We start from the raw sequence: 15,902 nt of genomic DNA, 5'->3' as shown, positions 1-15,902 counted from the left end.
AATAATCATTGAGGCATTGAAGTGATATAAAGCCCAATTTCAATAAGTTGATACTTTCTTTTTGTATTATTATTATTATACTTTAAGTTCTAGGGTACATGTGCATCACCTGCAGGTTTGTTACATATGTATACTTGTGCCATGTTGGTGTGCTGCACCCATCAACTCGTCATTTACATCAGGTATAACTCCCAATGCAATCCCTCCCCCCTCCCCCCTCCCCCCTCCCCATGATAGGCCCCGGTGTGTGATGTTCCCCTTCCCGAGTCCAAGTGATCTCATTGTTCAGTTCCCACCTATGAGTGAGAACATGCGGTGTTTGGTTTTCTGTTCTTGCGATAGTTTGCTAAGAATGATGGTTTCCAGCTGCATCCATGTCCCTACAAAGGACACAAACTCATCCTTTTTTATGGCTGCATAGTATTCCATGGTGTATATATGCCACATTTTCTTAATCCAGTCTGTCACTGATGCACATTTGGGTTGATTCCAAGTCTTTGCTATTGAGAATAGTGCTGCAATAAACATACGTGTGCATGTGTCTTTATAGCAGCATGATTTATAATCCTTTGGGTATATACCCAGTAATGGGATGGCTGGGTCATATGGTACATCTAGTTCTAGATCCTTGAGGAATCGCCATACTGTTTTCCATAATGGTTGAACTAGTTTACAATCCCACCAACAGTGTAAAAGTGTTCTTATTTCTCCACATCCTCTCCAGCACCTGTTGTTTCCTGACTTTTTAATGGTGTGAGATGGTATCTCATTGTGGTTTTGATTTGCATTTCTCTGATGGCCAGTGATGATGAGCATTTTTTCATGTGTTTGTTGGCTGTATGAATGTCCTCTTTTGAGAAATGTCTGTTCATATCCTTTGCCCACTTTTTGATGGGGTTGTTTGTTTTATTCTTGTAAATTTGTTTGAGTTATTTGTAGGTTCTGGATATTAGTCCTTTGTCTAATGAGTAGATTGCAAAAATTTTCTCCCATTCTGTAGGTTGCCTGTTCACTCTGATGGGTTTCTTTGCTGTGCAGAAGCTCTTTAGTTTAATTAGATCCCATTTGTCAATTTTGGCTTTTGTTGCCGTTGCTTTTGGTGTTTTAGACATGAAGTCCTTGCCCATGCCTATGTCCTGAATGGTATTACCTAGGTTTTCTTCTAGGGTTTTTATGGTATTAGGTCTAACATTTAAGTCTCTAATCCATCTTGAATTAATTTTCATATAAGGAGTAAGGAAAAGATCCAGTTTCAGCTTTCTACTTATGGCTGGCCAATTTTCCCAGCACCATTTATTAAATAGGGAATCCTTTCCCCATTTCTTGTTTTTCTCAGGTTTATCCAAGATCAGATGGCTGTAGATGTGTGGTATTATTTCTGAGGACTCTGTTCTGTTCCATTGGTCTATATCTCTGTTTTGGTACCGGTACCATGCTGTTTTGGTTACTGTAGCCTTGTAGTATAGTTTGAAGTCAGGTAGCGTGATGCCTCCAGCTTTGTTCTTTTGACTTAGGATTGTCTTGGCAATGTGGGCTCTTTTTTGGTTCCATATGAACTTTAAAGCAGTTTTTTCCAATTCTGTGAAGAAAGTCATTGGTAGCTTGATGGGGATGGCATTGAATCTATAAATTACCTTGGGCAGTATGACCATTTTCACGATGTTGATTCTTCCTATCCATGAGCATGGTATGTTCTTCCATTTGTTTATGTCCTCTTTTATTTCACTGAGCAGTGGTTTGTAGTTCTTGAAGAGGTCCTTTACATCCCTTGTAAGTTAGATTCCTAGGTATTTTATTCTCTTTGAAGCAATTGTGAATGGAAGTTCATTCCTGATTTGGCTCTCTGTTTGTCTGTTACTGGTGTATACGAATGCTTGTGATTTTTGCACATTAATTTTGTATCCTGAGACTTTGCTGATACTTTCTGAAGGAGATAAAGAGGTTCACATATAATTTACCTGTTTTATAGATATTTTGCCATCACTTCTTCTTCATAATAAAAGCAAAAACAAACAAAACAAAAATGATGTGGTTAGTTTACTATTCAGTAAAGAAACATTAAATCTCACCTAATGTCTCAAACTATAAAATATTGACATTAAATAATAAAATTGTATACATCTATTTTTCCATTTTATTAGTAGCAAACTTTGTGTTAAAAATCTTAAACAAAGCAAGGTAAGCAAGTACATAAATATATATGTTCTCCATGTAGCTATTTGCCACTAACATGTATCTTAGTAGATTATATGTTCAAAATTAGAATACTCTTTTGATTTTACCTTTTTAACCCTGTTTTGAAAATGAGTTATATAAAGGTAACTGAAATGGCTAAACTGTGTCCCCCAGCATTTATATGTTGAGGTCCTCACCTCTAGTATATTAGAATGTGACTATATTTGAAGATATGGCCTGTAAAGAAGTAATTAAGTTATAATAGAGTCATTAGAGTGGGCTCTAATGTAGTAAGTCCAGTTTCCATACAAGAGGAGGAGATGAGGACACAGAGAAATATCAGAAGTGCACACACAGATTATCTGATTACACAGTGAAGTCTGCCTTCTGCAAGCCATGGAGAGAGGTCTCAGGTAAAACCAAATCTGTCACCATCTTGGTCTTAGACTTGCAGCCTCCAGAACAATGAGAAAATCAATTTCTATTGTTTAAGCCACACTACCTGGGGTATTTTATTATGACATTTTTAGCAAACAAATACAGTAACTTTTCCTAATTTTTTTTTCTCCTTCACGTAATCACCTTTTCTTTTAATATGTGTAGTAGTCTGCTAGGACTGCCATAACAAAATACCTGAGACTACATGAAGTAAATAACAGAAATCTATTTTTTTACAGTTCTTGAGGCTGGAAGTCAAAGTTAAGGTCTTGGCAGGTTTATTTTCTCCTGAGGTCTCTCTCCTTGACTTGCAGAAAGCATCTGCTAGATGTGTCCTCAGAGGGTCTTTTGTTTGTATGCACATCCCTGGTGTCTCTTTCTCTTATAAAAAGACTAGTAATATTGAATTAGGGCCTCACCCTTAGGACCTCATTTAAGTTTAGTTACCTTGTTAAAGGCCACATATCTAAATATAGTCACTTTAGGTTAGGGCTTCAACTTATAAATTTGGGAGTCAGCACAATTGAATCCACAAAATATGCATATGAAATGGGCACTTTATATGTTTATTTGATTATAGACATGCATTTTTGTATTCAGGAAATGAGAGATGGTTAAAGATTTGCATAAAAATGCCTGATTATCACTATTCCTCCAAAATCTTTTTACTGTGTTATGAATAACCATTCCGTAGATAGGCTTCATTCTACTGTCATTTCAAAATGCAGTGCCAGCTTTTTTAACTCTCAACATAATATCTGCCTTTTATAAAATTCAAGACCATTAATCTCATGTCTTTATTATATGATGGATTATTCTGTAGCCCCTCTTTCTGAAATACCCCTCCACCCACTATCGACATTTTTGTTTTTTAACTGTAAAAAAAAAGAAAATCAAGCATGAATTTTATTGAAAAGTGCCTCCCACTTGAGTCTCATGAGCTGTGAAATATAGTTTGGATACAAGGACGAAGATAAATAGTTTTCATTTTTAGCCTACAGAAAATAATTTGTTCTGCTCTGGGAACTAGTAAATCTAAAAACCATCCTGACATAAATTCTCTCTTCTTTTAATAACAACGAGCATTTAAGTGGATGGGTGAATTCCTTTGGACTCCATGTGATTTATCAGAACAAATCTTATTAAAACTGTAATGCTTCAGACAATATTTAATATTAGTCATTCATTTAGGATTAAGCACTGTATCTAGGACAGACTTTTAAAACTAAAACGAAATTTAAAGATCATTCACAAAAAATTGCTGAATCTTGAAAATCTTGAAAATCTTGAAAATTTATTCTCTCAATTATTATTATGTATATTTCTTTGTTCTTTAATTTGAAACTGAGAGAACATGTTTAATTACTCTGTGGAAAAGTAGGCCTATAAAGTTTTAGTGTTGAACGTTTCTTATTATACCCTATAATTGGCTTGTTTACCTTAAAATTGATGTGAAAATTAAGATGTTGCCATGACAGGTGTGTAGAAATGACTAGTATCCTTGCATTATTAACATTAACTATACTGATATAATCATACTACTAATTCTTACACATATTTTTACTTATTTATTTTACAACAATATGTTCAAATCATAAAGATGTAGTTAATATGACTATATTTAGGAAAGTATAGTAATATACCTTTTAATCATAAAGTTTTGAATTTTTAATGACTTTAGTTAATGCTTCCATCATCTCTCAATTTGGCCACTGCAAAACTTTATGAGATCCACATATATGTCAGTAATCAACTTTGCAGCCAGAACATATTTTTAAATAAACATCTGATTATGTTGCTTTCTAATTTAAAACATACTTTTTACTATTCTTAAAATAATAAAAATGAGCTTGATCTGCCTACCCTTCATTAGGCATTCCCTCTGCCTTTCTACACTTCTCTTTAACCTGCCTGTTTAAGTTACTCCCATTAACCTCAGTGCCTTTGCACAGCTGATTACTAACAGAACATCTACATGTACTTTTTCCATTCATATCTTAATATTTTCATCCCAGATATAATCTGTACAGATTGTATATTGTAATTTAAATGTCAATTATTCAGAGACATTTTGTTTCTTTCCCCCAAACTTCCAAGAACCTCATAGTTCTCTCTTCCTTTATAATAATATATTCAAATAAATGCTTAATGTCTATATCTTCCCTAGCTTTTAATTGTTATGAACATAAGGAGTTAGTCTTTTTGTTCATATTATATTCCACATACATAAAACTTCTAAAAATGGAAGGTCAAGGCAGGTGGATCGTTTGAGCTCAGGAGTCCCAGACCAGTCTGGACAACATAATAAAACCCTGTCTCTGCAAAAATACAAAAGAAATTAGCCAGGCTTGTTGGTGTGCACCTGTAATCCCACCTACTTTAGGAGCTGAGTTGGGAGCCTGGGAGCTCAAGGCTGAGGTGAGCTGAGCCATAATCATGCCACTAAGATCTTGTCTAAAAAAAATCTTAAAATGTTAGTTACTCAGTGAATGTTTATTAAACAAATGAATAAAAGCAAGAGAAGAGGATACTTTGGGAACAGTAGACTAAGTGTTTCCAAGATCAGCTGCTCCATTAAAATAATGTAATGAGAACATTAGCAAAACATTGAAAACAAATTTAAAATAAACTGTTTTCAAGACTCTAAAATTAACCAAAAATTTGCAAAATTTCAGGAACATTTATTCAAGAAAAATAGTGAATCTCAATGAAAACAGTGAGCGTTTTGTACCTTACATTGCCTCATTTCCATCCCACTTTTCATAGTGGTACCCTCAAAAATCAATAACTTCACCCTGGCGCAGAGGCTCGTGCCTGTAATCCCAACACTCTGGGAGGTAGAGGCGGGAGAATCACGAGGTGAGGACATGGATACCATCCTGGCTAACATGGTGAAACCTTGTCTCTACTAAAAACACAAAAATTAGCTGGGTGTGGGGGCGCACACCTGTAATCTCAGCTACTCAGGAAGCTGCGACAGGAGAATCTCTTGAACACAGGAGGCAGAGGTTGCAGTGAGCTAAGATCATGCTTCTGCAATCCAGCCTGGCATCAGAGTGAGACTCCATATCAAAAAAAATTAATTACCTCACAACCAATGTACCTGTAAAAACCACCACTGTAGTACCACTTAGAGGGGTCTGACAAGTTTGGAGCTCCTAAAAGTCCCATGTCCAGAAAATTCTCGTTATCTGACTAGACTCACAGTCCTATCAATACAAATATCCATAAACCCAGACTGATGTGGTTTGGCTTTGTGTCCCCACCCAAATCTCACCTTGAATTGTAATAATCCCCAGGTGGCAAGTGCAGGACCAGGTTGAGATAATTGAATCATGGGGGCCGTTTCCCCCATGCTGATCTCATGATAGTGAATGAGTTCCTATGAGATCTGATGGTTTTATAAGGGGCTAGCCCCCTCACTCAGCATTCATTCTCTCTCCTGCCTCCCTGTGAAGAGGTGCCTTCTGCCATGATTATAAGTCTCCTGAGACCTTCCCAGCCATGCAAAGCTGTGAGTCAATTAAATCTCATTTCTTTGTAAATTACCCAGTCTTGGGCAATTCTTTATAGCAGTGTGAGCACAGACTAATACAGTAAATTGGTACCAAGGGAGTAGGGCACTACTATAAGGATACCTGAAAATGAGGAACCAACTTTGCAACTACACAACGGACAGAGGCTGGAACAATTTGGAGGGCTCAGAAGAAGACAAGAAAATGTGGGAAGATTTGGAATGTTTTGAACATTTGAAGAACATTTGAAGAAATATTGATTGAAAACTTTCTAATCTTGATGAAAATGTTAATTTATAAGTACATGAAGCTTAAGAAATTTTAAGTAGTATAAACTTAAAGATATGTAACACCTATTATCCACACCTATTAAATAAGTGAAAGCCAAGAAAGAGAGAATCTTGGAAGTATTAAGTGGGTAGTGACTTATCCTACACAATTTTCCCTTGACAATATTTGTAGCAGACCTCGCGAAAGAAATCAAGAAAGCCAGAAGATTATATTCAAAGTGATAAAAAAACAAGACTGCCAATCAAGAGTTCTATATGCAACACATAACCCTTCCTAAGTGAATAGGTAATAAAAAAACAGAGAATCTGTCATTAGGACACCTGACCTGCAAGGAGTACTAAAAGAAGTCTTTCAGTATGAAATAAAAGGTACTAGACAGCAACTCAAATTTGTATAAAAAACAGTAAGAACTGATAAAGATATCATTTTTATGGGGTTGTATACAAATGAAATTTTCTTGATAAATCACAAAGGAGAGGGTGATAATGATATTATATTGGAATACAATTTAGTATACTATTACAATTAAGTTGATATTTATCCAAGCTAGATTGCTTTAAATTAAGATGTTAATCCCCAGGATCACATCTAAGAAAATTACTAAAACAAATATAGTAAACAACATCCTAATAAAATTTAAGTGATACCTTAGAAAATAACTATTTAATCCAAAGAAGGCAATGACAGAGAAATACAGGAATATAAAACACCTAAGTCATATAAGAATCTAATAGCAAAATGTCAGGCATAAATTTTGCATTACTGGTAATTATGTTACATGTAAACAAAGTGAATGTACATATTGTCTGCAAGACAAACACTTTAGATTTAAAGACACAATAAGTAGAAGGTACTTATGTACTTTCTAATGGAAAAAAAAACCAACTTGTCATGTAACCAGTAATCAGAACAGTGATTGAGCAGTTACAACAATGAGAAAAAGACTTTCAGACAAAAATTGTTGTCAGAGAAAAAAATTGGACATTGTTTACTTATAAAAGTGTACAACTATTAGAAGAATGTAACAATTATAAACATATATGCAACTAACAACAGTGTTCCAAATTACATTTAAAAACCTACAGAATTAATGAGAGAAATATACTATCTCAACCATAATATTGAGACTTAAATATCCTACTATTGACAATACATAGAACAAGGAAACAGAAAATCAACAAAAATTGGAGGCTTGAATGACACAAAAAAATCTACCAATTCTAACCAATATCTATGGAATATACTATGCAACAACAGCAGAATACACATTTTGTTCCATTGCATATAAAATATTTTCTTGGAGAGACTATATGTTCAGCTATAAAATAACCTCAAAATATTTGAATGGCTTAAATCATACAAAATATATTATCTATACATAATGGAATAAAATTAACAATAACAAAAGTACATTTGGAAAATTGAACAATATGTGCAAATAGTGTGGTGCGCTCCTAAATAACCAATTTAAAAAAGAAAGAAATCACAAGGGAGATCATCAGATGAATAAATACAAAATCACAATATACCAAAAGTGAAGGGATGCAGCTATAGGAGTACCAATGGAAAAAAATATATTGCTGTAAATAACCATATTAAATGAAAGAAGAAAAGATCTCAAATCAATAACCTGAATGGCCACCTTAATAAACTAGAAAAAGTACAAACAATGTAACCCAAAGCAGGCTGAAGAGGAAAATAGTAAAGCTTACAGTGGAAATACATTATTGATAAAGGATAGGAGAAATTAGCAATATCAAAAGTTTGTTTCCTGAAAAGGTCAACCAGGATGACAAGACTTTATCTGGACTGATCAGATAGAGTGTATGATGGAAAAAGTACACAAAACATTTAAATAAGCAATAAGAAAATTATAAGAAAATACTATTAAAAAACTATATCCCACTATATTAAAGTAGACAAATTCCTAATAAAACATAAACTATCAAAAGTCATTTAAGAAGTAATAGAAAATCCAAATAAATATGCAATAAGTAAGAATACTGAATTAGTAATCAATTTTCAACCAGTGGGATCCCATGCCTAGCCAGCTTCAAAGATGAATTCTATTGAACTTTTAAACAGAAATAAACATCAATTCTTCACAAACTTAACTGAATATAGAAGAGAATTGACTACTTTCTAACTCATTTTATGAGGCCAAAATTACTCTGTTGCCTAAACCAGACAGGCTTCACAAGAAATGAAAATTTTACAATATATTTATGGATACACACTCCCAAATTATCAAGAAAATACCAGCATTGTGATATCATCCAGACCCAAGTAGAATATTGGGAAGGTTCTGTCTCAGAACTAATTTTCTGAGGAGTTTTATTGACTAACTGGATCATCCATTGCTTTGTTCCCTTACTGGAATGGACAAAAAGGTATAAAGCATCATTTTCCTAGGAAATTGTTGGAAATGAATTGATCTGTTGCTTCTAGACAAGAAAATCATGTTAATCTAAACCAAAATGTGCTTTTCAATGGAGATGATCCAAAGAGAAATTAAGATGATTAATTCAAGACAAGAACAAGTCTGATGGCTGATTAAACTCATGGCTGAGTGTAATGAAAACCTTCTTGATGATAATCATTAAGTGATAGGAGCCACAAGGACCATATTTGGTCACAGAAATATAAAAGAAGGCATCAGAAGCTACCAGGATACTTACTATCCCTTGTTCACTCCAGTATCTGGCTTGTCTATCAAGATTTTGTACAAATGTTCTGTTAGAGTACCTACTTAAACACTTATAAAATGGCAAGAGTCATCACTAGCAACTAGAATCTAGATAGTTTCATTTGGTAATTTATTTATAAGGATTTCAGAATCAGTTCATTCTAACCTTTGTACTGACAAATTGGAGTGATTCTCAAACCAAGTACCAGGAAACTGAGATGACATAAAATTTTTCTAGAAAGTGAAAGTTACTGCTGATTCTAAAAATTTCACCTATTCCAATTCTGAGCATATATGGCAGCCACAGTTTCCAGTTTTTTCTAGATCAGGTGAGATACGTTTTACTCTCAGCAACTTCAGAACGGAAAACTTCCTATGATTCATCACATAGGTAATATACATTAGCACTGTTTCATCTGACCATATCATACATCAACTAAAATAATAGGCAAAATTACATACTGAATGATTTAAATGATAGTCTTTTTTTATGTTTTATGTTCATGTTTTTATGTTGATATTTTCATTTTGTATTGTAATATTTTTCCTAGTTAGAAACAATGGTTTTAACTTTTATTTTTAAAAATTCAAATTTTCAATCAATAGTAGGTAAATTCCAATTGAAAAGCCAAGCAATTAATGCCTAACCTTTATTTCATGTATATTCCTAATAGAATATTAAGTATTGATAATTAGTATCAATAAGTATTGATAACTAGGAGCTGTGGTATTAACATGGCCACAACGATGCCGTTGTCCTGCATGTTAATTTATTCGTGAAGAAACAAAACCTGCTAGTAATGTCAAAAATTTTCAGCTTTTTTTCCCCTGTGGTCATGGGGCAATCTACATTCTTGAGTTTGGTGATATGACTTCTCAAACGAAAGCTAGTTGAATAAAAGTTTATTTCAAATGAAAATTTTCTAATAAATATGGCTGATGGGACAATGGAAGTAAAGAACATTCTCACAAAGAGAGATGAGAACTGCTCCATAACTTGTAATGAGAACTATGTGGGTGTTATAAATTGAATTCGAGTCATGGGAATTTTTGTCTGACATTGAAAATAATCTGAAGTTAAACAGGAGAATAAAAATATGCAATATCCCTATAAAATCATGCATATCATAAATATATACTATAAGCCAGTATGTTTTCTAAGCAGATTTTGGCAACTATTTCAGCAGCGCTTATTTCTGGGCAGCATTTGTGGGTCATTTGGCAATAACATTCTCTATAGGTTTTCAATGAATTGCTCTTAGTAAATTAGATGTCAGTGATTTTATTTTGGAAAACTTCTTTATAATTCAATTGTGCTTTGAACTTTTAATTTATGACCCTATTGTATAATAGGAGGTAGTCAAAGCAGAGTATTACTAGGAAAAGCTATTTCCAATAATACAGTTGAGAAGATATTCTGAAAAAATCCTTCTGTTATGAAACATTACAAATTTGCTATTAAATAATGATTTACACCATGTTAAATATATGTCCTTGATGGAAGCAAACTAAACAGAATATTCAAAGCTAAAAATAAAACAGGCAAAATCAAGGAAGCTAAGCAGTCTCTGATGCTAATAAATGCCCTGAGAATCCAAAGACCTTAAAATGTTTAAGGCAGGCTTAAGAAGATAAGGGAAAGCCTTGCATAAACACACAATGAGGAGTAGAGTCTAAAACTTCTACATATATTCTGCCTAAAATGGTTTACGTATTCACTGAGATAAAGAAGGAGGAAAATAAAATTCACCTCTTAAAAGATAATAACAAGGAAATGTCTCTGCTTCTCCACGGTTTAAAGTGTCGGAAAAAACTCTCTCCAAAATCTCACAAGTATAATGAGCTCCTCAGGGAGCGCTGTGGCCACTAGTTACATCATTATATACTCCCCAAATAAAAGATACATATTTAATTCTCTATCATTAAAAACTTTATATTTTAAACTCTCTCCAGATAAATTTGTATTTCTATATGCTTTCACCATTAAATTCTGCCCAAATTTGAAAAAACAATAAACATTACAGGAACTTCTCCCAAAAACCAGGAAAAAGAACTCTTCCCAACTTATTACTGTATAAAGCCTTAATACCAAAATTTAATAAGGAACAGAAAGTAAAGTGATAATCCATTTTTTTCAATGAACATAAAAGCAAAATCCTAAACAAAAATTTTTAGAAAATCAACTCCTACGACATACAAAACCTACAGAGAAACCAAACAAAAATATTATATTCACCAAGATTTATGTAGGACTGCAGTGGTAGATAAACTTTCAATACATTATCAAAAAAGTAACAAAAAAAGTATGATCTTGATAGATGCAGAAAATAATCTAAAATATAAAATATAAGAATGTAGCATCTGTCCATTAATATAAATCTTCTGAAACAGGAAAAGAGCAGGGATACTTTGTCCTAACAAAGGCTATTTACAGATGGGGAGACACAAACAGTGTGTGGAGTAAATAAAACACATTAATAAAAAATATTGAATGCTTATCTTTTGAGATCCTAGCTTAAACAAAGATGACTGCTAAACGCTTTTATTTATTATTGTACTGAAACTCAAAACCATTGCATTATATCAAGAAAATGTAAAGTTAAGTATTATTATATAAGGAGGAAATATTAAAATTTTGATAGAAAAAAAAACTTTTATTTTTTGAAATAATTCTATTACCTGCATAGAGCACAAAAGGTTTTCTGTAAAACAGCAGTGCAAATAAACAAGATATTTAAGTTCAATTCGCTTAGTTTAGGCCTGAAAAAAGAACCTCAATTATATTTTTATGTCTATCAGTAAAATGAAAAAGTATAATTAAAATATATTAAAGTAAACCATATAAATAAAAGCAAGGATATTTAGATAGGAATACAACAATGATGTAAAATTTACCCAGAGAAAATTTTAATTCTCAATGAAGATTATTAGAAAAGACCTAATTATGTAAAGATAATTTGCTTATGGGTATGAAAGATGCATTACTGTAAAGGCAACAATTGGCTGTTAATTGATAAATTGAATGCAATTTAAAAATTTTTACATGGTGTTTTCTTACAAAGAACATTGACAAGCTGAACCTGAATGTTATAGAAAAGCAAAATAGTATTACTCCCAAGACACTCCTGAGGAAGAGTAAGCAGGGTGACTGTCATTTGAGTTATCAATCCATTATAAAAACTACACTGATTGAGCTGAGATCCGGCCACTGCACTCCAGCCTGGGTGACAGAGCAAGACTCCGTCTCAAAAAAAAAAAAAAAAAAAAAAAAAACACTACACTGATTAAAATACTGTGTCATGGACATCATCATTTTAAAAAAGATCTATGATAGCTATTAGTGAACCCAGAAATTCAATATCACTTAGGTTATGTAAGAAGTAGAGTGTGTTTCAAAAGTCTAATTCTAACACTGGCATAATAAATTCATATTCCAATGTGGCAGTAAGGAGTTGATGCCATCTTTCCGCTGCTGGAACAATGTCAGAGGATGCCTGCTAAAATGCAAATCTTAAATAAGGTCAAATGTCTCACCACATACTATCAAAATGTCAAGATTTTAATTGAAAGTCACTCGTTATAGCAAGAATCTATAAGATCTCATGTTCAATAAAATGAGAAAATCAGCAGATACTAAAACTAAGATGACAGAAACATTTAAATGATCACAAAAGAAATTTAACACAGCTACCATTAACTGTTTCAACAAGTAATTAAAAATACATTTGAGACAAGTGGAAAGAAAAAGTATAACACAGAAATAGAAAGGCACATGAAAAAACTAGAAGATTAAAAATGTGGAAACTTTAAAACCGAAAAATTCAATAGACAAAATAAAAATATATGTAAGTGTGCTTTTATACTGAATATTGCAATATTAAAGAAAATCTAAATAAATAGCACCACAGAGTTTATACATTGGAAGGATTATGGTGAAGATGTAAATTCTCCCCAAATTGAGAGAAATGTTCATTGCAATTCCTCTGAAAATCCCCATAAGACTTTTCTAGACAAGTGTATTCTAAAAGTTGTATTGTAAAATTTATATAGAAATAAGAGGAAATAGGCTGGGCGTGGTGGCTCAAGCCTGTAATGCCAGCACTTTGGGAGGCCGGGACGGGTGGATCACGAGGTCAGGAGATCGAGACCTTCCTGGCTAACACGGTGAAAACCCGTCTCTACTAAAAAATACAAAAAACTAGCCCGGCGAGGTGGCGGCGCCTGTAGTCCCAGCTACTCAGGAGGCTGAGGCAGGAGAATGGCGGGAACCCGGGAGGCGGAGCTTGCAGTAAGCTGAGATCACAACACTGCACTCCAGCCTGGGCGACAGAGCGAGACTCCATCTCAACAACAACAACAACAAAAAGAAATAAGAGGAAATAAAAGTAGCTAAAGCAATACTTTAGATAATAAAATGGGTACACTCACTCTAGTCAATAAGAAAACTTAACTATATAGCTACTGTATTCATGACATTATGATTTTGAGAGGTAGAGATACAACAAAGATAAACAAAACAGAATGGAGTACCCAGAAATAACTTCCAAGCAAGGATGGCCAACTGAGTTTTCACAAAGGTACAAAGCAATTCCTGGAGTAAGGATGGTACTTTTAATAAATGATGCTGAAGTCATTGGCTATTCGTCAGGGAAATTAAAAAAACACATCCTACATTAATATTAAATAAAAATCAACCATGGACTTAAATATTAAATATGCCTTGGTTCAAGGGATGGAAAGTCACCAGTAAGGATGGCAATGCCAGTGGAACCATGTTGCTTGAGGCTCTGGACTGCATCCTACCACGAACTTGTCCAACTGACAAGCCCTTGGTGATATTGGTACTTTTCCTGTTGGCCAAGTGGAGACTGGTGTTCTCAAACCTGGTATGGTGGTCACCTTTGCTCTGGTCAATGTTACAACTGAAGTAAAATCTGTTGAAATGCACCATGAAGCTTTGAGTGAAGCTCTTCCTAGGGACAATGTGGGCCTCAATGTCAAGAACGTGTCTGTCAAGGATGCTCGTCGTCGCAACGTTGCTGGTGACAACAAAAACGACCCACCAATGGAAGCAGCTGGCTTCACTGCTCTGATGATTATCCTGAACCATCCAGGTCAAATCAGCACTGGCTATGCCCCTGTACTGGATTGCCACATGGCTCACATTGCATGCAAGTTTGCTGAGCTGAAGGAAAAGACTGATATCTGTTCTGGTAAAAAACTGGAAGATGGCCCTAAATTCTTGATATCTGGTGATGCTGCCATCGTTGATATGGTTCCTGGCGAGCGCATGTGTGTTGAGAGCTTCTCAGACTATCCACCTCTAGGTCACTTTGCTGTTCGTGATATGAGACAGACAGTTGCCGTGGGTGTCATCAAAGCATTGGACAAGAAGGCTGCTGGAGCTGGCAAGGTCACCAAGTCTGCACAGAAAGCTCAGAAGGATAAATGAATATTATGCCTAATACTGCCACCCTGGTCTTAACCGGTGGTGGAAGAATGGCCTGAGAACTGTTTCAACTGGCCATTTAAGTTTAGTAGTAAAAGACTGGTTAATGATAACAATGCATCGTGAAACTTTCAGAAGGAAAGGAGAATGTTTTGTGGACCACTTTGGTTTTCTTTTTGGAGTGTGGCAGTTTTAAATTATTAGTTTTTAAAATCAGTACTTTTTAATGGAAACAACATGACCAAAAATTTGTCACAGAATTTTGAGACCCATTGAAAAAGTTTAATGAGAAAAAATTTACTATTAGACTTTTAGGATATCACATAGGTTTATAAATCTACGGTTTATAAAAGTTTTTATATATAACACCAGGAACAAGATCAATTAATAAAAAGAGATAAATTGACTTCATCAAAATTAAAATTATTTTGTGTGTGCATTATTTTGTAAACAGAATGAAACAGCTTTCTCAAGCTACAGACAGAGAGAAAGTATTATAAAAGCACATATCTGAAAAAGGACTTATATCTGGAATACATAAAGAACTCTCAAAATGCAACAATAAAAAATCCAATTATAAAATGTCAAAAGATACATAGAGACAATTCACTGAAAACCACATTCTGATGATAAATAAGCACACCAAAAGATATCCAACATCACTAGCCACTAGGGATATGCAAATTAAGACTACAAAGTGATATTACTACACAACCATTAGAACAGCAAAAATTTTAAAAATTTGAAGTGACAGTACCAAAAGTTGGTGAGGATACAAAGAAACTGAATCTCTCCTACACTGTTGGTAGAAATGTAAAATGGAACAGCCACTTTTAGAAGTAGCTTAAAAAGTGGTTTGGAAATTTTGTAAAAAAAAAAACTAAACATATGCTTATCATATGATCCAGCAATTGCACTCCTAGCCATTTAAGCCAGGGAGCTGGAAATGTGTGTCTATGCAAATATCTCTACACAAATATTTATAGCACCTTTATTTATAACATCCCCAAACTGGAAACAACCGAAGTGCTCCCTTATGGACAAGTGGTTAAATAAACTTGGTACATCCAGATAATAGAGTATGATTTAGCAATAAATAGTAACAGATGGCTGATGCAATCGGCAGCTTGAATGAATCTTGAGGCCATCAGGCCGACTGAAAACAGCTAATCTTAAAAAGGTCACATAGTATGTGAAACTTTTTACATAACAATAAAAAGTGGCCAAATTATAGAAGAGAAAAAACAAATTAGTGGTTGCTGAAAGATAGAGTTAGGGACTATGAGAAGATGGTGAACGGCACTGTAAAGGAATAGCACAAGGGGGATATTTATGATAATGAAAGAGT

At 34.0% G+C, this 15,902-nt stretch overlaps 1 pseudogene; it reads left to right on the top strand.

Annotated features, from left to right (window-relative positions):
- Positions 1-13,820: 13,820 nt before the first annotated feature.
- Positions 13,821-14,567, top strand: LOC102127224 (putative elongation factor 1-alpha-like 3; annotated as a pseudogene).
- The last annotated feature ends 1,335 nt before the right edge of the window (positions 14,568-15,902 follow it).

The sequence above is a fragment of the Macaca fascicularis genome, chromosome 3 (assembly GCF_037993035.2).
Source record: "Macaca fascicularis isolate 582-1 chromosome 3, T2T-MFA8v1.1".
In the NCBI taxonomy this organism is placed as follows: Eukaryota; Metazoa; Chordata; class Mammalia; order Primates; family Cercopithecidae; genus Macaca; species Macaca fascicularis.
This window is presented reverse-complemented; position numbering and strand designations above follow the sequence as displayed.